This window comes from Oryctolagus cuniculus, chromosome X (genome assembly GCF_051225735.1).
Source record: "Oryctolagus cuniculus isolate XC-2025 breed Fujian yellow rabbit chromosome X, ASM5122573v1, whole genome shotgun sequence".
Lineage (NCBI taxonomy): Eukaryota > Metazoa > Chordata > Mammalia > Lagomorpha > Leporidae > Oryctolagus > Oryctolagus cuniculus.
The window spans coordinates 78,164,065-78,190,589 of NC_142888.1; the positions used below are offsets into that span (position 1 = coordinate 78,164,065).

The following is a 26,525-nucleotide window of genomic DNA, read 5'->3' on the forward strand; positions in this document are numbered from 1 at the left end:
ATACAACACCCTTTCATGATGAAATCTCTAAGCAAACTGGGTATGGAAGGAACATTCCTCAATACAATCAAAGCAATCTATGAAAAACCCACGGCCAGCATCCTATTGAATGGGGAAACGTTGGAAGCATTTCCACTGAGATCTGGTACCAGACAGGGATGCCCACTCTCACCACTGCTATTCAATATAGTTCTGGAAGAGTTAGCCAGAGCTATTAGGCAAGAAAAAGAAATTAAAGGGATACAAATTGGGCAGAAAGAACTCAAACTATCCCTCTTTGCAGATGATATGATTCTTTATTGAGGGGAACCAAAGAACTCTATTAAGAGACTATTGGAACTTATAGAAGAGTTTCGCAAAGTAGTAGGATATAAAATCAATGCCCAAAAAGTAAACAGCCTTTGTATACACAGGCAATGCCACGACTGAGAAAGAACTTCTAAGATCAATCCCATTCACAATAGCTACAAAAACAATCAAATACCTTGGAATAAACTTGAACAAGTAAGTTAAAGAACTCTACGATGAGAATCACAAAACCTTAAAGATAGAAATAGAAGAGGATACCAAAATATGGAAACATCTTCCATGCTGATGGATTGGAAGAATCAATATCATCAAAATGTCCATTCTCCCAAAAGCAATTTAAAGATTCAATGCAATACCAATCAAAATACCAAAGACATTCTTCTCAGATCTGGAAAAAATGATGCTGAAGTTCATATGGAGACACAGGAGACCTTGAAAAGCTAAAGAAATCTTGTACAACAAAAACAAAGCCAGAGGCATATCAATACCAGATTTCAGGACATACTACAGGGCAGTTGTAATCAAAACAGCATGGTCCTGGTACAGAAACAGATGGATAGACCAATGGAACAAAATAGAAACACCAGGAATCAACCCAAACATCTACAGTCAACTTATATTTGATCAAGGGTCTAAAACCAATTCCTGGAGCAAGGACAGTCTATTCAATAAATGGTGCTGGGAAAACTGGATTTCCACATGCAGAAGCATGAAGCAAGACCCCTACCTTTCACCTTACACAAAAATCCACTCAACATGGATTAAAGACTTAAATCTACGACCCGACACCATCAAATTATTAGGGAACATTGGAAAACCCTGCAAGATATAGGTATCGGCAAAGACTTCTTGGAAAAGACCCCAGAAGCACAGGCAGTCAAAGCCAAAATTAACAAATTGAGAAGTTTCTGTACTTCAAAAGAAACAGTCAGAAAAGTGTAGAGGCAACCGACAGAATGGGAAAAATTATTTGCAAACTATGCAACAGATAAAGGGTTAATAACCAGAATCTACAAAGAGATCAAGAAACTCCACAACATCAAAACAAACAACCCAGTTAAGAGATGGGCCAAGGACCTCCATAGACATTTTTACTTCTTCTTTTTTTTTTTTTTTTGACAGGCAGAGTGGACAGTGAGAGAGAGAGACAGAGAGAAAGGTCTTCCTTTGCTGTTGGTTCACCCTCCAATGGCCGCCGCAGCCGGCGTGCTGTGGCTGGTGCACCGCGCTGATCTGATGGCAGGAGCCAGGTGCTTCTCCTGGTATTCCTTGAGGTGCAGGGCCCAAGCACTTGGGCCATCCTCCACTGCACTCCCTGGCCAGAGCAGAGAGCTGGCCTAGAAGAGGGGCAACCAGGACAGAATCCGGTGGCCAGACCGGGACTAGAACCCGGGGTGCTGGCACCGCAAAGTGGAGGATTAGCCTGTTGAACAGCGGCACCAGCCCTCAATAGACATTTTCAAAAGAGGAAATCAAAATGGCCATTAGATACATTAAAAAATGTTCAGGATCATTAGCAATCAGGGAAATGCAAATCAAAACCACAATGAGGTTTCACCTCACCCCGGTTAGAATGGCTCACATGCAGAAATCTACCAACAACAGATGCTGGCAAGGATGTGGGGAAAAAGGGACACTAACCCACTGTTGGTGGGAATTCAAAATGATAAAGCCACTATGGAAGTCAGTCTTGAGATTCCTCAGAAACCTGAATCTAGCCCTACCATACAACCCAGCCATCCCACTCCTTGGAATTTACCCAAAGGAAATGAAATTGGCAAACAAAAAAGCTGCCTGCACGTTAATGTTTATTGCAGCTCAATTCACAATAGCTAAGACCTGGAACCAACCCAAATGCCCATCAACAGTAGACTGGATAAAGAAATTATGGGACATGTACTCTACAGAATATTATACAGCAGTCAAAAACAATGAAATCCAGTCATTTGCAACAAAATGGAGGAATCTGGAAATCATCATGCTGAGTGAATTAAGCAAGTCCCAAGGGGACAAATATCATATGTTCACCCTGATCGGTGACAACTAACCAAGCACCAAAAAGGGAACCTGTTGAAGTGAAAGGGAGGACACTATGAGAAACAGTGACTTGATTAGCACTTGTCCTGACTGTTGATGTACAATTTAATACTTCATCCCTTTTAGTATTTTTTTGTTCTACTTAATACTATCGGTTGAACCCTTTAACTAACACACAATTATTCTTAGGTGTTAAATTTAACTGAAAAGTGATCCATGCTAAATATAAGAGTGGGAATAAGAGAGGGAGGAGATGTACAGTTTGGGACATGCTCAAATGACTTGCCCAAATCGTGGAGTTAGAAATGTGCCAGGGGATTCCAATACAGTCCCATCAAGGTGGCATGAACCAATGCCATCTCACTAGTCCAAGTGATCAATTTCAGTTCACAGTTGATCATAATGATAGGTCTAAGAGTCAAAGGGGTCACACAAACAAGACTAGTGCCTACAAATACTAACTGATAGAATAAAAAAGGGAGAGAATGATCCAACATGGGAAGCGGGATACACAGCAGACACATAGAATGGCAGATGTCCTAAACAGCACTCTGCCCTAGAATCAGCTCTTAAGGCACTCGGATCTGGCTGAAGAGCCCATGAGAGTATTTTAGGCATGGAAAGCCAGGACACCCTGGCAAAAAAAATGGAGGACCTAAATGAATGATCTCTGCGAGTGAGATCCCAGTAGAAAGAACGGGTCATCAAAGAAGGAGGTACCTTTCTCTGAAGGGAGGAGAGAACTTCCACTTTGACTATGACCTTGTCTAAATAAGATCAAAGTCAGCAAACTCAAGAGGCTTCCATAGCCTTGGAAACTCATGACTAGAGCCTAGGGAGATTGCTGACGCCGTAAACAAGAGTGTCAAATTGTTAAGTCAACAACAGGAGTCACTGTGTACTTACTCCTCATGTGGGATCTCTGTCCTTAATGTGTTTTCCAGTGTGAATTAATGCTATAACTAGTACTCAAATAGTATTTTCCACTTTATGTTCTGTGTGGGTGCAAACTGATGAAATCTTTACTTAATATATACTAAATTGATCTTCTGTATATAAAGATAATTGAAAATGAATCTTGATGTGAATGGAATGGGAGAGGGTTCAGGAGATGGGAGGGTTGCGGGTGGGAGGGAATTTATGGGGTGAAAAAGCCATTGTAATCCATAAACTGTACTTTGGAAATGTATATTTACTAAATAAAAGTTAAAAAAAAGATCTAAAGAAAAACTGATATCTCATTAATAGATAATTTCAATAAAGGCACAGAAATTATAAAATGATATTAAATAGAAATTCTGAATTTGAATGTATAGTAATTAAATTGAAAACATAATTGGATGGGGCCAGCACTGTGGAGTAGTGGGAAAAGCCACTGCCTACATTGCCGGAATCTCATATGTGTACTGGTTCGATTCCTGGCTGCTCCATTTCTGGTCAAGCTCTCTGCTATGGCCTGGGAAAACAGTAGAAGGTGGCCAAAGTTCTTTGTCATTGCATCTGCGTGAACGACATGGAAGAAGTTCCTGGCTCCTGGTTTCTTACTGGCGCAGCTCTAGCCATTTTGGCCAATTGGGAATGAACCAGCAGATCGAAGACCTCTCTCTCTGCCTCTCTTTATCTCTCTGTGTAACTCTGACTTTCAAATAAACAAATAAATCTTTTAAAAAGCATAACCTGATGCTCTATAGCAGATTTGAACTTGCAGAAGACAGAATGAGCAAATATAAAAACAGATCACTTGAGATCACACACCCTGAACATCAAAAAGAGTAAAAAGTAAAATGATCAGAGTTTTAGAAACTTGTGGGACAATATCAGGTACATCAACATAGGGAAAATGGGTGTCCCATAGAGACAGGTAAGACAGAATGGGATATAAGGCATAGTTGAAAAAATAGTGGCCTAATGGTTGCCAAATTTGGGGGGAAATATAAGGATTCCAAGGAGGCTAAATATGGAAAAGATGTACTGCTTTAGGCAAGGGTGCAATAGCAGGAAAACATTGGAGGAAATGCATTCCCAGAGGAGAGTTGTAGAGAAATCTGCAGTGAAAATTCTACAGAAGCAAGGCAGACACCATGCATCAGTATGAAAGGTATGGACACACAGCATCAAGTGTGGGAACACCATATGATCCCTGTAGCCGAATGCTGAAAGATACACCAGCTTTGGAGAGCAAGGTGAGAGCAGACTGCAGCAACCCATACCGCTCTTATTTAAGTCTGGACTGGATTTCTAGTCAGGGGCAGGCTACCTGCCTAACCCAGCAGAAAAAAAGCACATTTATTTCTTCCCATTCCCCCATGAGTGTGCCTGGCATCCAACGGGGAGAAGGTGTCATTTTGACACCAGTAGCATCTGTGGCAGTGCTTGTGCCTGCATGTGATCTGGGAATTTTACCAGAGGGAAAAATCCAAGTTCCCCACTGACTTTGAGTCTGGCTGGGAGGGTGGATGGGAGTTGGGTACCCATATAGAACTGTGAGGTGTCCCTAGCCTTTCAACATATCACAGGATGCAGGGTTCAAACAGCCAAGGTGGAGCACCCACAGGCAGTTGGCTCTGGGAATGTCTCTGCTCTCTCTGTGGTCAGGACAGGCTGGCGGGGCAGAGCAGATCTTCTGCATACTGGGACTATGGAAACTCTCTGCTGAGACTGTAGGAACTCTGTGTCTGCATGATAGAGAACAGGGTTTAGCTGGGTCCCCAGATAATCACTATGTCTGACATTAGAGGCTCAGAGCTCCCTGATTCTCTAGGGTGGGTCATTGCAGAAGGATTTGTGGTCACACTGAGGACTGCATAGATCCTTTATACAGTTCATGCAGCTGCACATGTGAATTTTGCACCTATTATGGGCTAAACCTGGGCATTGATCACCTTGGACAAGAGGAAGTGAGAGTGATTATATTAGCAGGAGTGTTCACACTCTCACCTGCTGACAACAGAAGAGATCTACCACACTCAACTTGGGTGTCACCTTGGATACTTGCCCCATCCTGGAGCACTGACTAGAGCTCCCTGGTGACAACCAGCACATGCCTCAGGGTATTCACTGAAGGAACAGACACTCCACTAAGCCACAGAGGCATAATTCAAAGATAAAATCGATCAGTGGATAACAGAAACAAGTATTTCCACAAATGCCTAAAAATAAATGCAGAAATTCAAGAAACAAGAATAAGGAAGACACTATTACTCCCCTGAAGAAACACAATAACACTTCAATATTACAATGTGAAGACAAAGAGATTTATGAAATGCCTGAAAAGGAATTCAAAGGATTGATTGTAGGATTACTCAGAAGCCATGAGAAGCAAATTCACAAGTTAAAGAAATCCATACACGGAGGAAAAATGTTCCCATGAAATTAAAGTTTTCAAGAAAAATCAAACTGAAATATTAGAAATTAAGAATTCAGTATGCCAAATTAAAAAAAAATACAGTGGAAAGCTTTAACAATGGATTCATGAGAAGAAAGATAAATTATTAGAAATATCTCAGTCAGAAAAAAGAAGAAATTAGAAAAATTAAAAACAAAGTTTGAGATTCATAGGATACTAAAAAAGGACCAAGAAATGGGTCTCAGGAGCTTCTGAAGGTGTGGAAAGAGAGAATGGATTAGAAGGCCTGTTCAGTGAAATAATTATGGAAACTTCCTTAATTTTGATAAAGAAATGGACATCCACATACATGAAGCACATAGAACTATTAATAGACATGACCAGAAAAGATCTTCACCATGACACATCGTTGTCAAACTTTCCACAGTAAAACATAAAGAGAAGATTGTAAAATTTGCATGAGAGAAACAACAGATTACTTTCAGAAGGTCTCTAATTAGACTCACAGCTGATTTCTCATAAGAAACCCTAAAGGTTAGGAGAGAATGGAGAGGCAGAGTCTAAGCCTTAAAAGAAAAAAAAAATGCCAACATGAATACTGTACCTTGCAAAGCTCTCATTATGAATGAAGGTGAAATAAAGACCTTCCATAATAAACAGAAACAAAGATTTTGTCACCACTTGTCAAGCCTTATAAATGACGTATGTGCTACACAAAGAAACACAGAAAGATAGTCATCATTACCAAAGAATGGAAAGGCAGAAAATCTCCTAGTAAAAGACAAAAGATTTGGGTCTTCTCTCTTCTTTTTTTTAGTTAGTTGGGCCAATATGTGTCAATTTTTTTTTTTTTTTCAAAAAATCAGCTCTTCATTTTGTTGATCTTTTGAAATTTTTTGATTCCATTCTGTTGATTTCTTCTCTAATTTTAATTATGTCTCTTCTCCTACTAGTTTTAAGTCTGGTTTGCTGCAGTTTTCTAGGTCCTTGAGATGGCCCACCTAACTAAAAAAAGAAGAGAAAAGACCCAAATCAATAAAATCAGAGATGAAAAAGGGAATGTAACAACAGACACCACAGAAATAAAAAGAGTTATCAGAAATTACTAAAAAGAGTTGTATGCCAACAAACAGGGAAATCTATCAGAAATGGATAGATTCCTGGACACATGCAACCTACCTAAATTGAACCATGAAGACATAGTAAACTTAAACAGACCCATAACCAAGTAAGAAATGAAATCAGTAATAAAGGCACTCCCAATAAAGAAAAACACAGGACAAGATGGATTCACTGCTGAATTCTATCAGACATAAAAAGAACAACTAACTCCAATTCTTCTCAAACTATTCAGAACAATTGAAAAAGAGGGAATCCTCCCAAACTCTTTCTATAAAGCCAGCATCACCTAAATTCCTAAACCTGAAAAAGATGCAGCATTGAAAGAAAATTACAGAAGCACAATTTGGGACATGAACAATCGGACTTGCCCCAAATGGTGGAGTTAGAAATGTGCCAGGGGATTCCAATACAATCCCATCAAGGTGGCATGAACCAATGCCATCTCACTAGTCCAAGTGATCAATTTCAGTTCACAGTTGATCATAATGATAGGATTAAGAGTCAAAGGGATCACATAAACAAGACTAGTGTCTGCTAATACTAACTGATAGAATAAAAAAGGGAGAGAATGATCCAACATGTGAAGCGGGATACACAGCAGACTCATAGAATGGCAGATGTCCTAAACAGCACTCTGGCCTCAGAATCAGCTCTTAAGGCACTCGGATCTGGCTGAAGAGCCCATGAGAGTATTTTAGGCATGGAAAGCCAAGACACTCTGGGAAAAAAAATGGAGGACCTAAATGAAAGATCTCTGCTAATGAGATCCCAGTAGAAAGAACGGGGCCATCAAAGGAGGTATCTTTCTCTGAAGGGAGGAGAGAACTTCCACTTTGACTATGACCTTGTCTAAATAAGATCAAAGTCAGCAAACTCAGGAGGCTTCCATAGCCTTGGAAACTCATGACTAGAGCCTAGGGAGATTGCTGACGCCGTAAACAAGAGTGTCAAATTGTTAAGTCAACAACAGGAGTCACTGTGTACTTACTCCTCATGTGGGATCTCTGTCCTTAATGTGTTTTCCAGTGTGAATTAATGCTATAACTAGTACTCAAATAGTATTTTCCACTTTATGTTCTGTGTGGGTGCAAACTGATGAAATCTTTACTTAATATATACTAAATCGATCTTCTGTATATAAAGATAATTGAAAATGAATCTTGATGTGAATGGAATGGGAGAGGGAGCGGGAGATGGGTGGGGTGTGGGTGGGAGGGAATTTATGGGGGGAAAAAGCCATTGTAACCCATAAACTGTACCTTGGAAATTTATATTTACTAAATAAAAGTTTAAAAAAAGAAAGAGTATTACAGACCAATTTCCCTGATGATCATAGATGCAAAAATCATTAATAGAATTCTGGCCAATAGAATGCAACAACACATCAGAAAGCTCATCCACCCAGACCAAGTGGGATTTATCCCTGGTATGCAGGGATGGTTCAATGTTCACAAGTCAATCAATGGGATACACCACATTAACAAACTGCAGAAGAAAAACCATATGGTTATCTCAATATATGCAGAGCAAGCATTTGATAAAATACAACACCCTTCATGATGAAACCTCTAAGCAAATTGGGTATAGAAGGAACTGTTCTGAACACAATCAAGGCAATTTGTGAAAAACCCATGGCCAGAATCAGAAAACCTTAAAGAAAGAAATAGAAGAGGATACCAAAAAAATGGAAAAATCTTCCATGCTCATGGATTGGAAGAATCGATAACATCAAAATGTCCATTCTCCCAAAAGCAATTTATAGATTCAATGTGTTACCAATCAAAATACCAAAGAAATTCTTCTCAGATCTGAAAAAATGATGCTGAAGTTCATATGGAGGCTCAGGAGACCTTGAATAGCTAAAGCAATCTTGTACAACATAAACAAAGCCAGAGACATCACAATACCAGATTTCAGGACATACTTCAGGGCAGTTATAATCAAAACAGAAACAGATGTTAAAGAAACAGATGGATACAGATGGATAGACCAATGGAACAGAATTGAAACATCAGAAATCAATCCAAACATCTAAAGCTAACTTATATTTGATCAAGGATCTAATGCCAATTCCTGGAGCAAGGACAATCTATTCAACAAATGGTGCTGGGAAAACTGGATTTCCACATGCAGAAGCATGAAGCAAGACCCCTACCTTTCACCTTACACACAAATCCACTCAACATGGATTAAAGATCTAAATCTATGACCCAACACCACCAAATTATTAGAGAACATCGGAGAAACCCTGCAAGATATAGGCACAAAGTCTTCTTGGAAAAGACCCCAGAAGCACAAGAAGTCAAAGCCAAAATTAACATTCGGGATTGCATCAAATTGAGAAGTTTCTGTACTGCAAAAGAAACAGTCAGGAAAGTGAAGAGGCAACCGACAGAATGGGAAAAAATATTTGCAAACTATGCAACTGATAAAGGATTAACAACCAGAATCTACAAAGAGAGTATTTCATACATGGAAAGCCAAGACACTGTGGCAAAAAATGGAAAAAAAAAGACCTAAATGAAAGATCTCTTTAAGTGAGATCTCAGCGGAAAGAACAGGCCATCAAAGAAGGAGGTACCTTTCTCTGAAGGGAGGAGAGAACTTCCACTTTGATTATGGCCTTGTCTAAATAATATTGGAGTTTGCGAACTCAAGAGGCTTCCATAGCCTTGGCAGCTCATTACAAGTGCCTAGGGAGATTACTGACGTCATAAATAAGAGTGTCAATTGTTAAATCAACAACAAGTGTCACTGTGCAGTTACTCCCCTTGTAGGATCTCTGTTCTTAATATGTTTTACTATGTGAATTAATGGTATAACTAGTACTCAAACAATTCTTTACACTTTGTGTTTCTGTGTGGGTGCAAACTGTTGAAATCTTTTCTTAGTATATACCAAGTTGATCTTCTGTATATAAGGATAATTGAAAATGAATCTTGATGAATAATGGGATGGGCGAGGGAGTGGGAGATTGTATGGTTGCGGGTGGGAGAGTGGTTATGGGGGGAAAAAGCCACTATAATCCAAAAGTTGTACTTTGGAAATTTATTTTTATTTAATAAAAGTTAAAAAAAGAATTGCAATAAAAAAAGAAAAAGAAAGCTGAAGCACACAATAAGTATATTTATGGGAAAATGACAGGGTTAAACTGTTAATTATCAATAATAACCTTGAATGTAAATGGCCTATATTTTCCAATTAAAAGATATACGCTGGCTGAATGGATTAAAAAACAAGATCCATCTTTGCTGCCTACAAGAAACATATCTTATCAAAAAAGATACACATAGACTGAAAGTGAAAAGATAGAAAAAAGATATTCCATGGTAACAGAAACCAAAAATGAGCAAGTTTAGTCATTCTAATATCAAACAAAATAGACTTTAACATTAAAACTGTTAAAAATGTCAAAAAAGAGCATTATGTAATGATGAAGAGATCAATTTAACAGGAAGTATTGACTATAATAAATGTATATGAACCCAATGCCACAGAACTCTCTTTTTAAAACAAACGTTAATGGACCTAAAGGGAGACATAGTCTCCAATACAGCATTAATGGGGGACTTTAACCCCCCTCTTTCATCAAAGTACAGATCAGGTTGTCAGAAAAATAAACAAAGAAACAACAGAGCTACTTAATACTAAGGACCAAATGGACCTAACTGATATCTACAGAACCTTTATTCCCACAATTGCAGAATACAAATTCTTTCCATCAGTGCTTGGAATGTTCTTTATGATAGACCGTATGGTAGGCCATAAAGCAAGTCTCTGCAAATTAAAAAAAAATGAAATCATACCATGCATTGTTTTTGACTCCAATGGAATGAATCTGGAAATTAACAACTCAAGAATCTCTAGAAAATATACAAACACATGGAGACTGAACAACATGTTCCTGAATGAACAGTAATATAAGAAATCAAAAGGGAAATCAAAAATTTCAGGAACCAAATGAAGATAACAATACATTGTATCATAACTTATGGGATACAGCAAAAGTAGAGTTAAGAGGGAAGTCTATAGCAATTGGCACCTAAATCAAGAAATCAGAAAGTCATCAAATAAATAATTAATAAACAATCAATGCATCTCAAGGACCTAGAAAAACAACAACAAACCAAAACACAAATTAGTAGGAGGACAGAAATAATTAAAATTAGAGAAGAAATAAGCAAAATTGTAACAAAAATTACAAAAGATTAGTGAAGTGCAGTGCTGGTTTTTTGAAAAAGTAAACAAAATTGATACATCATTGGACAAACCATCCAAAAAAAAATAGAGAGAAAAAGAGAAGACCCAAATTAATAAAATCACAGATGAAAAAGGAGATGCAACAATGGATACCTCAGAAATAAAAAAGAATCATCAGGAATTACTACAAACAGCAATATGTCAACAAATTAGAAAGTCTAGAGGAAATGGATAGATTCTAAAGACATGTACAATCCACCAAAATTGAGTCATAAAGAAATAAAAAGCCTAAGCGGAGCAATATCCAAGATGATGATTGAAATCAGTAAAAAACACCCTCCCAACAAAGAAAAGCCCAGGATTGGATGTCTTGAATGCTGAATTCTACCAGTTTTTTAAAGAAAAACTGATTACAATTCTCTCAAGCAATTGAATACAACTGAAAGGGAGTGAATTTATGACAAACCCATAGCCAACATCTTATTGAATGGGGAAAGGTTGGAAGCATTTCCACTAAGATCCAGAACCAGACAAAGATGCCCAATTTCACCATTGCTTTTTAATGTAGTCCTGAAAGTTTTAGCCTGAGCCATTAGACAAATAAAGAAGTCAAAGTTACACAAATTGGAAGGGAGGAAATAAAATTAGCCCTATTTGCAGATGACATGATTCTATATATGGAGAACTGAAAGACTCCACAAAGAGACTTTTGGAACTCATAAACTGGTTTGGTAAAGTTTCACTATGTAAAACTAACACACAAAAATCAATAGCCTTTATATACACAGGCCATTCCACAGCTGACAAGGCACTTCTCTTCTAAGATCAATCCTATTCACAATAACTAAAAAAAAATTTTAAATACTTTGTATAAATTTAACCAAGGAGGTGAAAGATCCCTACGATAAAAATTATAACATTAAAAAAGAAGCAGAAGACACATAAAATGGAAAAATGTCCCATGTTCGTGGATTGGAAGAATGAATAACATCAAAATGTCTATATTATTGAAAGCAATTTACAGATTCAATCAAAATATGTTACATGTTACTCAGGTCTAGAGAAAATGATGCTAAAATGCATATGGAAATAAAAGAGAACAAGAATAGTTAAAACACTCTGAAACAACAAAACCAAAAGTCAACATCATCACAATACCAGATTTTAAGACATCGTATAGGGCAGTTACAATCAAAGCAGTTTGGAACTGGCACAAGTAAGCAGTACCTCTGTGGGATTATAAATCTTTAGGAAACTGAGTAGTGATGATGGCAATATAGCTTTGTGATTTATTAAAAAGTCCTGAATTTTACCCTTTAAAACTGTGAATTTGTGTGAATTATGTCTTAGTTATAGGAATATAGATGATATAAAAAAATAAGATGCTAACACTAACCAAAGAAAGGTTATGTGTTTATATTAATATCATAATTCATTTTATGAGAGTTCATGTGAGTTCTTATTGTGTACCAAATCATATATGTTAGAAATACAGCGAGAGGGAGGGAACCAAGATGATGGTTAAGGAAGATGCTCCAAGGACTGCCTCCCTATCAAGACACCAACTTGGACAACATTTAGCACATCAAGTCAGTTTCACAAGAGGCACATAAACCAGGTAGGAGAATATAGTGCCTGGGTTTAGTATAATAATTACGAAAGTCACATTGAAGAAAGTAGGAAGGAAAGAGTTGTCCATGTACTCCTCCACAGCCTCCAAGGAGCAATTTGTACCAAAATGCTTCCTTTTTGGGGGAGGGAGATGGAACTTAACCATAGTGCTAGGCCCACCATAAAATTGTGCAATAAGGAGCCATAAACAACCACTCAAGGATTGAAATTTTCAAAAACTTGAAGATTTCAAATTATCAATTTTAAGGAAACTCAATGAATTTCAAGAGAACACAAACTACTTAATATTAAAATGGAGAGAATCAATATAGAAATAATTAAGCGAAATAAAATAGTAATCCTTCAATTAAAAAGTACACTAAATAAAATAAAAACATGATAGATTTCTTTTTCTTTCCAAATGGCTCTGGGTAAAACTTCCAGAACTATATTGAAGAGCAACAGTGAAAGTGGGCATCCTTCTCTGGTTCTGGATTGTAATGGAAATGCTTCCAAATTTTCCCCATTCAATATGATGCTGGCTATGGGTTTGTCATATATTGCCTTGATTGTGTTGAGGACTGTTCCTTCTATACCTAATTTGCTTAAGGTTTTTATCATGAAAGGATATTGTATTTTATAGCATGCCTTCTCTGCATCTATTGAGATAATCGTAGGGTTTTTATTCTTTAATTGGTTAATATGATGTATCACATTTATTGATTTACATATGTTGAACCATCCCTGCATACCAGGGATAAATCCCACGTGGTCCTGGTGAATGATCTTTCTGATGTATTGTTGGATTAGATTAGCTAGTATTTTGTTGAGGGTTTTTGCATCTACGTTCATCAAGAATATTGGTCTATAGTTGTCTTTCTTTGTTGTATCTTTTGCTGGTTTTGAAATTAAGGTGATGCTGGCCTCATAGAAGGGGTTTGGAAGATTTACTTCCCTTTCAATTATTTTGAATAGTTTGAGAAGAATTAAAATTCATCATTGTTTAAAAGTTCGGTAGAAATCAGCAGTGAAGCCATCTGGTCCTGGGCTTTTCTGTGTTGGGAGTCTTAGTTATTGGTCTTTTTAGGATTTCTATGTCTTCATGTCTTAATTTTGGCAGACTGAATCCAGAAATCAATCCATTTCTTCTAGATTTTCCAATTTGTGGCATATGGCTGTTTGTAGTAATTCCTGATGATTCATTTTATTTTTGTGGTCTCCATTGTTAGTATCTTTTTCATCTTTGATTTTATTGATTTAGGTCTTCTCCCTCTTTTTTTTGTTAGTTGGGCCAATGGTGTATTAATTTTGTTTAGTTTTTCAAAAACTCAGCTCTTCATTTCACTAATCTTTTGTATCATTTTTTGGTTTCAATTTTGTTAATTTCTTCTCTAATTTTAATTATTTCCTTCCTCCTACTAATTTTTGGTTTAGTTTGCTGTTGTTTTTCTAGGTCCTTGAGATGCATTGTTAGATCATTTTTAGATCATTTATTTGATGCCTTTCCAATTTCTTGATGAAGGTACTAATTGCTATAAAGTTCCTTCTTAACACTGTTTTTGCTGTGTTCCACAAGTTTTGATATGCTGTAATATCATATCCATTTGTTTCCAGGCATTTTTGGGTTTCCCTGTTGATTTGTTCTAATACCCAGTGTTTATTCAGGAGCTTGTTGTTCAGTCTCCATGTGTTTGAATATGTTCCAGAGTTTCTTAATTTGGTAACTTCCAGCTTAATTCCATGGTGGTTAGAAAAGATACGTGGTATGATTTCAATTCTTTTTAATTTGCTGAGACTTGCTTTATGCCCTAGTATATGGTCAGGCCTAGAGAAAGTTTCATGCATTGATGCAAAGAATATGCAATCTGCAACTGTTAGATGAAATGTTCTGTAGATATCAATTAGTTCCATTTGGTCTATACTGTAGATAAGGAGGAAGTTAAATTATCCCTGTTTGCAGATGACATGATTCCACTAAGAGACTATTGGAACTCATAAGAGTTTGATAAAGTCACAGGATATAACATCAACACACAAAAATCAACAGCCTTTGTATACACAAACAATGCTATGGCTGAGAAAGAAATTGTAAGATTAGCCTCATTCACAATAGTTACAAAAATCTTAAATTCCTTGTAATAAATTTAATCAAGGATGTGAAAGATCACTACTTTGAAAATTACAAAACATTAAAGAAAGAAGTAGAAGACAAAAAAAAAAAAAACCAGAAAAATCTTCCATGTTCATGGAATGGAAGAATTAATATCATCAAAATGTCTATGCTACCAACAGAGATTTACAGATTAAATGCAATAAAATCAAAATACTAATGCCAGTCTTTTCAGATCTAGAAAAAAATATGATAAAATTCATGTGAAATGCAAGAGACCTGAAATAGCTATAGCAATCTTAAACAAACAAACAAAAAATAGCCAAAAGTATTACAATACCAGATCAACAGATTTCAAGACATACTACAGGGCAGTTATAACCAAAAAAAAAACCCTGGTACTGGAACAAAAACAGACCTGTAGACCAATAGAACAGGATAGAAACCCTAGAAATTTATTCATACATCTTAAACCAATTAATTTCTGACAAATGAGTTAAAATGAATTCCTGGAGCTAGGACAGTCTTTTCAACAAATGTTGCTGAGAAAATTCGATCTACACATGTAGAAGTAGTAAACAAGACCTACCTTACACCTTATACAAAGATCAACTCAAAATGGATCAAAGATCTAAATCTACAACCTGATACCATAAAATTACAAGAGGAAAACATGGGGGGGGACTCTGTGAGACATTGGCATAGGCAAAGACTTCTTGGGAAAGACCCAGAAGCACAGGCAATAAAGACAAAAATAGACAAATAGGATTATATCAAGCTAAGAAGCTTCTTTGCAGATGAAACATTCCACAAAGTGAAGAGGCAACTGACAGAATGAGAGAAAATATTTGCGAACTATGCAACTGATATGGATTAACAGCCAGGATTGACAAAGAGCTCATGAAATTCAACAACAACAAAACAAACAGTTAAGAAATGGGCAAAGAACAGGAACAGTCATTTTTCAAAGGATGAACTACAAATGGTAAACAGACGCATGAAACAATGCTCAGGATCCTTAGTCATTAGGGAAATGGAGATCAAAACAACAATGAGTTTCACCTCACCTCAGTTTGAATGGCTATCACACAAAAATAAAATATAACAAATGCTGGCTAGGATTGGGGGAAAAGGTTTCCTAATCCACTGTTGGTTGGAATATAAACTAGTACTACCATTATTGAAGACTGCAGATGAGATCTGAAAATAGATCTACCATATGTCCCAGCTATCCCACTCTCTGGAATTTACCCAAAGAAAATGAAATCAGAATATGAAAGAGTTATTTGTACCCATATGTTTATTGTATCTCAATTAACATAGTTAAGACATTGAATCAACCCAGATTCCATTAGCTGTTGACTGGATTAAGAATATGGAGGCCACCTGTATAGATGCCACCACCACAGCTGCCATAGAGGAGCTGGGGAGGTTGCTGGTCAGAGAGGCTCATCACAGACAACACAGAAGTGATGTCCGTGAGTCAGGTGACTGCTATGGTGGCAGCAGTGGGGCAGGGTGGCCTGGGCTTGGTCTTCTTCCAGTTCCCTCAAAGTGGGCAGTGGCCAGTGCAGGAGCAGCAGCAGCAGAGGTGGAGGCTCCAGCACATGTTTCTGCCCCTCAGTGTGAGCCTGGGAAGGCCAGGTGGGCCTGGGCGGCTGGAGGGCGCCTATTGCCTGAGAATGGGAATTCTCTTCACCAGGATATGGAGATTGTTCAATCACCAGGAGCTGGATAATGCAAAGAAAACTATCATCCTTTAGCAATTTTCTGTGAATGAAGTTGTATATACATCTCCTATAATAGGAAGTAATGTAGAAGAGTAGTGATTAATAATACACATTTCCTAATGTGGGATACTGGTGGCCAAGAGTTTCTTCATTCTTCCTGGACCACTTACTATACTAAGAGTTAGTAATAGTTGTTGTGGACAGTTCAGACAGAGAGAGGATTTTTAGCACATGAGAACATAAGGAAAGCTGGATTGCTGATTTTTGCTAATAAAAAAGATGTTAAAGAATGGATGACTGTAGCTGAAAAATCTCAGTTTTTGAAGCTGACTTCTATCAAAGATCACCAGTGGCATATCCATTGGTAAGAGCCTGATGTGCTCTTACTAGCAAGGGATTACATCAATGATTTGAATGGATGATGTCATGATTTAAGATTAGATATCTCTACTGACCTCTTCTTACAGACTTTGTGTAAACAGTGTGCTGGTCTCTACTGGAAAGGTTCAAAATTTAATGGTTTAGATATATTTATAATGAAGTGATTTAAATATTTTCTATAAGAAGAAAAATTCAGACCACTTGTTTGAAAACAAAGATGAAATCTCACTTTCTAATTTACTTTCTTATTATTCCTTCCAACGCAAGTTATGAAAGCTGTGATTGACATTTTTCTAATAATGAATGCTTTCAGGACATTGTGCAACCTGTGGTAAGCACAAAGGGAAAGGAATGTGTTCTAAACTTTTAGGAGCTTTAGTGTGGCTGGCGCTGTGATGCAGTTGGTTAATTCTCTGCCTGCGGTGCCAGCATCCCATATGGGCGCCAGTTCTAGTTTCGGCTGCTCCTCTTTCTATCCAGCTCTCTGCTGTGGCCTGGGAAAGCAGTAGAAGATGGCCCAAGTGCTTGGGCCCCTGCATCCACATGGGAGACCAGTAAGAAGCACCTGGCTCCTGGCTTTGAATCAGCAGAGCTCCGACCGTTGCAGGCATTTGGGGAGTAAACCAACAGAAGGAAGACCTTTCTCTCTGTCTCTCCCTCTCACTGTCTGTAACTCTACCACTCAAATAAATAAATGAAAAATATCAAAAAAAAGCTTTAGTATCAGTATACACTTCCTACTTGAATGCTGTTATTTTCTTGTTCAATTAAGCCAAACTATAAATCAGCACAGATACTAGGATTCTAATATTTTAAAATGTAATATTACTTATGAAAAGTGTTTTGTGTATGTATTGTGTATATAACTCAAGTCAAGTTAATGGCTTTGGTTTATATGCTAAAGAAAAGCAAGTAACACAAAAATTAATAATATACTTGGTTATAATCATAATGAGATGAGCACTGGCATTGGTGGTAAGTACCATTTGTATGATTTATTTTTGTTCTCTGTGTTGTACTAGCCAGCCCCCAGATCATGGAGTTGCTCTAAAAAAAAAAGGAAAAGGAAAAATTAAAAGTTTACTGTGTATCTCTTTTTGTTGCTCAATCCCCACACATGAAAGCATGTAATGCAACTAAGTCGAATATGTTATCAAATTCTTGGTTTTAGATGACTATGGACAAAATTGTACAATGAGCAGTTACCAGATTATTCTTGTTGTTGATCATTATGTCATCTAAATTGCTAATTGTTAATTCATGAATCAGTCACATATCACAATAAAAATGTCATTTTTTATTTTTAGCATTAATTGAGTACTGATAGGAAACATGTCTGCACAGAAAAGTAATGCTCTATAAATATTATTAAATAATTTAGCTATAGTCTTTTTAAGTATTAAATTATATGTGAAGCAGTTAAATGAATTTGAAAGTTGAGTAAGGTATATTCATGCAATAGCATTAATTAATTTGCAAATTTATTATTATTGTAGGAATTGGAATAATTTGAGATTTTTTTTGTTTTTGTAAGTTTTCTTGTATCTTCCACATAAATGTGTTATTTGGCAATTAAGAAAAGAAAATGTGATTTGTATATACTACGGAATACTACGCAGCCATAAAAAAGAATGAAATCCTGTCTTTTTAGCAAAATGGATGCAGCTGGAAACCATTATGCTCAGTAAAATAAGTCAGTCTCAAAAAAGACAAACATATGGTTTCTGTGATATATGGCACTTAATACAGAATACAAAAATGTATAGTAATTAAGTGGATATTTTCAGATACGAAATTTTAACCCTTATATATACTCCTGTGGAATTAGGCCTTCCTACTTTTTACTTGTTCAAAATTAATTTTAGTGGCAAATTAAGCCTGTGAATATAGAGTGGATTAAAATTACATGTTTGCAAAAACTGAGAAAGAGTGGGGAGGGAGGAGAGGAATTGGGGGTAATGATGTAGTGAGGGAAGTATGCTTCTATTCTTGGAACTGTACCCATGAAATATGTGAACTCTGTTCTCTTTATATCAATACATTTTTAAGAGATTTATTTATTTATTTGAAAGGCAGAGTTACAGAGAGGCTGAGGCAGAGAGAGAGAGAGAGAGAGGTCTTCCATCTGCTGGTTCACTCCCCAGATGGCCACAATGGCCAGAGCTGGGCTGATCCGAAGCCGGGAGCCAGGAGCTTCTTCCAGGTCTCCCAGGTGGGTGCGGGGGCCCAAGAGCTTGGCCCATCTTTCACTGCTTTCCCAGGTGCATCCACCAGGAGCTGGATCAGAAGTGGAGCAGCTGGAACTTAAACTAGTGCCCATATGGGATGCCAGCACTGCAGGTGGCAGCTTTACCTGCTACACCACAGCACTGGCCCTGATACAGTTTAAAGCAAAAGAAAATAAAACTAAAACATGATTGAAGGAACCAAAGCAGAAAATATCAGAAATAAGAATCAGTGAACAGCAGTAAAAAAAAAATGAAATCTGGTCATTTGCAATGAAATGGAGGAATCTGGAAAATATAATGCTGAGTGAAATATGCCAGTCCAAAAGGGAAAATATCATATGTTCTCTCTGATTGATGAAAACTAACCGAGCACCTAAAGGGAAACCTGTTGAAGTGAAATGGGCACTATGAGAAACAATGACCAGATCATCCTTTGTCATGACTGTTGAGGAACAACTTATTATTTTATTCCTTTTGGTATTTTTTTGTTCTACTTAATACCATTGATTTGAACTCTGTAATTAATACACAATTATTCTTAGGTGTTTAAAATTAACTGAAAAGTGAACTCTGTTAAATATAAGAGTGGAAATAAGAGAGGGAGGAGATATACAGTTCAATACATGCTCACTCGGACTTAACTCCAATGGTAGAGCTAGAAATGTGCTAGGGGATTCCAATTCAATCCCATCAAGGAGGCATATACCAATGCCAGCTCTCTTGTTAAAGTGATCAGTTTAAGTACATAATTGATCAAAAAGATAGGTTAAGTGTCAAAGAGATTTCACAAATAAGACCAGTGTCTGCAAATCTTGAAGGATAGAATTAAAAGGGAGAGAATGATCCCACGGGAGAAGCAGGATACGCAGCAGACTCAAAGAATGGCAAATGCCCTAAACAGCACTCTGGCCTCAGAATCATCCCTTAAGGCATTGGGATCTGGCTAAAAGGTCCATGAGAGTTTTGCAGGCATGGAAAGCCAAGACACTGTGGCAAAAATTACCTGAATGAAAGATCTTGGTGAATGAGATCCCAGCAGAAAGAACGGGCCATCAAATAAGGAGGCACCTTTCTCTGAAGGGAGGAAGGAACCTCAACTGTGTTATGGCCTTGTCTAAATAAGATCAGAGTTGGTGAACTCAAGAGGCTTACATAGCCTTGGCAGCTCATGACAAGAGTCTCAGGTGATTACTGACATCATAAATAAGAGTGTCAATTGTTAAATCAACAACGGGAGTCACTGTGCACCTGCTCCCTATGTAGGATCTCTGTCCTTAATGCGTTGTACTATGAGAATTAACGGTAAAACTACTAGTTGAACAGTACTCTATATCTTGTGTGGCTGTGTGAGTGCAGTCTGTTGAAATCTTTACTTAGTATATACTAAGTTGATCTTCTGTATATATAAATAATTGAAAATGAATCTTGATGAAGAATGGGATGGGAGAGGGAGTGGGAGATGGGATGGTTGCGGGTGGGAGGGAAGTTATGGGGGGAAAGGCCACAACAATGCAAAAGTTGTACTTTGTAAATTTATATTTATTAAATAAAAAAAAAAAGAATCAGTGATCCCAAAGACAGGCTTTTTGAAAATACACATTGGGAGGAAGAAAAAAATCATCAAGAGTAATGAAGACAGATTATGGAAACTTTGGGAGCACAGGTAGAGCATATATTGAAATGATTGGGATTCAAGAGGAACTTCAGAATGCCAAATGGCCAGAAACCATATTCAAAGTGATAACAAGTGAAAACTTCCCAAACCTCAAGAAAGTACAAGTATCCATGTACAAGAATATCAAAGATTGCCAGTCAGAGTCAACCCAATCAAGTCTACCCCATGATGTATTATTTCAAGCTCTCTAAGATTAAACACAAACAGAGAATTCTCAAAGCTTCAAGAGAAAAGAATTGAATAACATGTATAGTGGTCCCAATCACCTGACTACAGGCTACTCAGCAGAAACTTTAACAAGCACAAGGGTGTGGGATGAGACTTTTACAGTACTAAAGGGACAAAATACCAGCCAAGAATACTGTATCCAGCAAAGCTATCCTTCACATACGTGAGGGAGATAAAGACATTCCCAGACAAATGAAAACTGAGAGAATTTTTCATCATCAGACCTGTGTTAAAAGACATGTTAGCTGAAAATTTTTAAAAGGAAAGAAAGAAGTGCTAATGAGTGCAAGAAAAAAAAATCTTGGAAGGTAGAAAACTCACTGCTAAGAGTAATGATAAAAAGAAATTCAGAATACTTCAATATTGCAAACATGGTACATTAACCTTTCGTATCTTCAGTGTGGAGACTAAAATAAATTATTACACTAAAATTTTAAGACATTGACATTATATAAATAAGTGAAATGGAACACCATAAATTCAAAATGGGAGATATGGAGCATAAGTATAAAATTTTTATTGGTATTTTAATTCCTTTTGTCTCTTTCCTTATCTATATAATCAATGTTAAGTTGCTATAATTTCAAAATAGATTGTAATAACCAAAAGAATTTTTGGAAGCCTTATGATAATGAAAAATCAAAAAATTTACAATAGACTTACCAAAAATAATAAGCATGGAATAAAAGCATAACTACTAGAAAAACTCACACACAAATGAAGATTATAACAGAGGGAGAAAGAAATTACAAAAAAATATAAAATACAGATAAAAATGACAGTAGTAAGACCTTATCTAAAAATAGTTACCTTAAATGTAAATAGGCTAAATTCTCAAAGACATAGAGTGACCAGATTTTTGTTTTTTTAAAAAAAACTATATACTGTTTACAAGAAACTCAGTTCAACTGTAAACACATGGAGTGATTGAAATTGAGAAGATGGAGCAATATATTTCATGCAAATGGAACCCAAAGAAAGCAGGAGTAGCCATACTTCTATCCGATAAAATAGATATTAAAGCCAAAGCAGTAAAACACAGTCAGGTGAAGTCGCCATGTAATAATAAAGGATTCAATTCAGCAAGAGGATATACTAATTTTAAATACATACATATGCAATATTGGGGGCACCCAAACACATAGGGCGAATATTAATAGTCCAAAAGTAAGAAAACGCCCCAATTCAATAGCAGAAGGGAAGTTTAACGCCTCACTCTCAGAAATGTACAAAGCTTCCAGGCAAAACTCAACAAAGAAACAACAGTTAAATTCCACCCTAGATCAATTGTGCATGAGGCGTCTATAGAGTATATAACCCAACAGTTGAAGAACACACATCTTTCTCAATAGCACATGGAATAATCTATGGAGTAGGTCATATGGTAAGTAACAAATCAAGTCTCAACCAATTTAAAATAAATCATATTGAGTAGTTTTTTCTGACCACATTGTAATAAAACTCAAAAACAATTGTAATAAAAACCTTGAAAACTATATAAATAGAAGGAAATTATACAGTTGACTCCTGAACAACCAATGGTCCAAAGAAGAAATTATGGATGAAATTTTAAAAATTTGAAATAAATGAAAATGGGGACACAGCATACCAAAACCTATGATACAACACAAGCAGTGCTAAGAAGAGATTTTATAAAAATAAATGCCTGTATCAAAACAGTTGAAAGATATCAAATAAATGATTTCTTGCTGCACTTCATGGAACTAGAAAATTGTGAATAAATCAAACCAAAAATTAGAAAATAAATGATGAACTCAGAGCACAGCTTATGACACAGAGGACTAAAAATACAAAAAAAAAAATGAAACAAAGAGCTGGTTCTCTGAAGATACGAAGAAAATAAACAAATCATTATCTACACTTACTAAGAAAAAAAAGTAAAGATAGAAATCAGGCCGGTGCCACGGCTCACTAGGCTAATCCTCCGCCTTGCGGCGCCAGCACACCGGGTTCTAGTCCTGGTCGGGGCGCTGGATTCTGTCCCGGTTGCCCCTCTTCCAGGCCAGCCCTCTGCTGTGGCCAGGGAGTGCAGTGGAGGATGGCCCAAGTGCTTGGGCCCTGCACCCCATGGGAGACCAGGATAAGTACCTGGCTCCTGCCATCGGATCAGCGTGGTGCGCCGGCCGCAGCGTGCCGGCCGCGGTGGCCATCGGAGGGTGAACCAACGGCAAAGGAAGACCTTTCTTTCTGTCTCTCTCTCTCACTGTCCACTCTGCCTGTCAAAAAAAAAAAAATAAGAGAAATACACAAAATCAGAGAAGTCAATGGAGACATGACTGACACCAAAGAAAAATGAGGGATTATTAGTGATATTATGAACAAGTGTATGGAAACAAATTTAATAATAGAATAAATTGATAGCTATCATGACACTTACACCTTATCAAGACTGAATCGTGAGGAAATAGAATACCTAAACAGACTAATAATGAGTAGTAAAATTGAATCAGTAAGACAAAGTCTCCCATCAAAGAAAATCCCTGGAGTAGATGATTTCACTGCTGAGTTCTATCAAACATTTAATGGAGAATTAACACCAGTTCCTCATAAATTATTTCAAAATTGGGACAGAATTCTTTCAAACTCATTCTGTGAGGTCAATACTACTATGATACCTAGAACCAGACAAGGACGCAACAAAAAAGGAAATCGCAGCTCACTATCCCTTATGAACGTAGATGTAAAAATCCTCAGCAAAATACTATCAAAGAAAATCCAACAATACATTTAATAGATTATTTATTATGGTCAGATATGATTCATTCTGGGGATGCAATGATGGTTCACTATGAACAAATCAATAAACGTGATACCTCACATCAACAGAATGAAGGAGAATATCATATGATCATTTAAAAAATGCAAGAGCCATTTGATAAGATTCAACATCCCTCAAGGATGAAAACCCTAAACAAATTCGATATAGAAGGAGCACATTGCAACATAATAAATGTCACACATAATATGCCAGCCGTTAGCATCAGATTGAATGGGGAAAAGTTGAAGGCTTTCTCTCTAAGATCTGAAATAGGACAAGGATGCCCAGTTTCACTACTTTCATTCAACACAGTACTGGAAGCCCCACCAGAGCAATTAGGCAAGAAAAAGAAACAAAGGACATCAAAATCAACAAGGAGGAAGAACTTGTCAGTGTTTGCAGAGGACATGATCTGATATGCAGAAGACGCCACCGAAAGGTTGTTAATTAATTCAGCAAACTTGCAGGATACAAAGTTAACGTGCTAAAATCTATAGCATTATTATGTATTAATAGTCTATCATCTGGTTAAGAAATCAATACAGCAATTCCATTTTCAATAGCTACAAAATAAAATAAAAGCCTAGAATAAATTTAACCAAAGAGGCAGAAGATTTCTATAATTACACTATTGATGAAAGAAATTAAAAAAGATCAAAAGAAATGGAAAGACATCATATGTTCTTGGGTTAAAAGAATCCATATTGTTAAAATGTTCCTACTATCCAAAGTGATTTACCAATTGAATTCTATCCCTATCAGAATCCCAATGACATTTTTCACAAAACTAAAAAAGATACTAGTAAAATTTGTGTGGAACCACAAAAGATCCCAAATAGCCAAAGCAATCTTGAAAAAATAGAATAAATCAGGAGGTCTTATACTACCTGACTTTAAAACATATTATAGTTACAATAATTAAAACAACATAATATGGGTATATAAACAGATTCACAGATCAGTGGAAAAGAACAGAGACCCTATAAGTAAGCCTACACATTTACAACCAATTGATCTTTGACAAAGATTCTAGGAACATGTATTGGAAAAAGAATAGTCTTTGTTTTTTAAACAAATTGTGCTAGAAATAGCAGATATCCACATGCAGAAGAACAAAACTAAATCTTTATTTCTCATCATATGCTAAAATTAACTCAAAATGGACGTGAAACTTTGAAATTATTAGAAGAAAACAAAGGGAAAATACTTTAGGACAGTGAAATGGGCGATTTTCCTGGATACGATCCCTAAAGCACAGGGAACTAATGCAAAATTAGGCAAATGGAGTTTCATCAACCTAAAGAACTTCTGCATAGCAAAGGAAACAATTAATGGAGTAAAAAAACCCCTATTGAATGGGAGAAAAGGTTTGCTAGCTATACATCTGATCAAGTTTAATATTTAGAATATACAAGAACTCAAGTAAATAAAAGAAAAGCAAATAATCCTTTTAAAAATAGAAAGTAGTTAAAAACAGACATTTCTCAAAGGAAAACAGACACATTAACAGGTACATAAAAATTATCACCTTATTATTTATCAGGGAAAAACAAATCAAAACTTCAATGGGTTATCATCTCATTCTAGTTAGGTTGGTTACTAAAAAAGTCAAAAGATGAGTGTTGCCAAAAATGTGGAGATAAAAGAACGTTGCACGTTATTGGTAGGAATGTAAATTGGAAGAGCCATTATGGAAAATAATATGGAAGTTCTTCAAAAAACAAAAATAGAATTACTACAAAATCTATCAGTTGCATTCCTGAGTATGTATTTAAGGGAAATGAAATCAGTCTTTTGACAAGATACATCTGCACTCACATGTGTATTGCAGCACTATTAAAAAGTCAAGAAATGGAAACAACCTAAGTGTCCATCCATTGGTGAATGAATAAAAAAATGTCTGATGTATGCCCAATAGAATGCTACTCAGCCATAAAACAGAACTCTTGTCATTTGTAACAACGTGAATGGAACTGAAGGTCATTATGTTAAGTAAAAGAAACCAAGCACAGAAAGGTACCACATGATCTCTCTTATATGTGGATTCTAAAATAATAATAATAATAATAATCTCATAGAAGTTAAAATTGTAATGGTGGTTATCAGAGGCTGTAGAGGGAAGGGAGGAAAGAAGTATGGGAAAAAGTTGATTAACAAGTACTAGATTAGAGCTAGACAGGAGTAAGAATTTCTGGTGTTCTATTGTAGGATAACTAGAGATAATGTTCTGTACTGTGTGTGTATTTCTCTATAAAAACACAAGCTAGGGGGTTGGCGATGTGGTGTAGAGGGTAAAGCCGCCGCTTGCAGGGCCGGCATTCCACATGGGTGCTAGTTCAAGTTCCAGCTGATCCACTTCTGATCCAGCTTTCTGCTATGGCCTGGGGAAGTAGTGGAAGATGGCCCAAGTCTTTGGGCCCCTGCACCTACATGGGAGACCCAGAAGAAGCTCCTGGCTCCTGGCTTTGGATCAGCCCAGCTTCGGCTGTTGCAGCCACTTGAGGAGTGACCTCACGCCCTATCTGATACCTTCACCACGTCCATGTGTGACCTCATGCCAGTATCTGGCCACACCTGGGTGCCCACCAGCCAATCAGGTTAATTAACCACTCCCCTTTGGAAGTGGGTTAAAAGCCTGGGACACGGTGTGTCCGGTACTTCTCTTCTTCCCTGGCCTCTTGCCAGAAGGGGGCTTGCTGTAGCCCTGTGCCTCCCGAAGGCCATGCGCCCTAGGCTTCCTGGCCTAAATGTTCCTCCATGTGGCTGGTT

The 26,525-nt window shown here is 37.0% G+C and overlaps 1 protein-coding gene and 1 pseudogene across 3 annotated transcripts in view; one reads left to right on the forward strand and one right to left on the reverse strand.

The window, feature by feature from the left end:
• Nucleotides 1-26,525, reverse strand: part of HTR2C (5-hydroxytryptamine receptor 2C) — a 355,567-nt gene that overhangs the window by 36,388 nt on the left and 292,654 nt on the right. The gene's annotated exons all lie outside the window — the stretch shown is intronic.
• LOC138847684 (ADP-ribosylation factor-like protein 5A pseudogene) lies at nucleotides 16,418-16,919 on the forward strand (annotated as a pseudogene).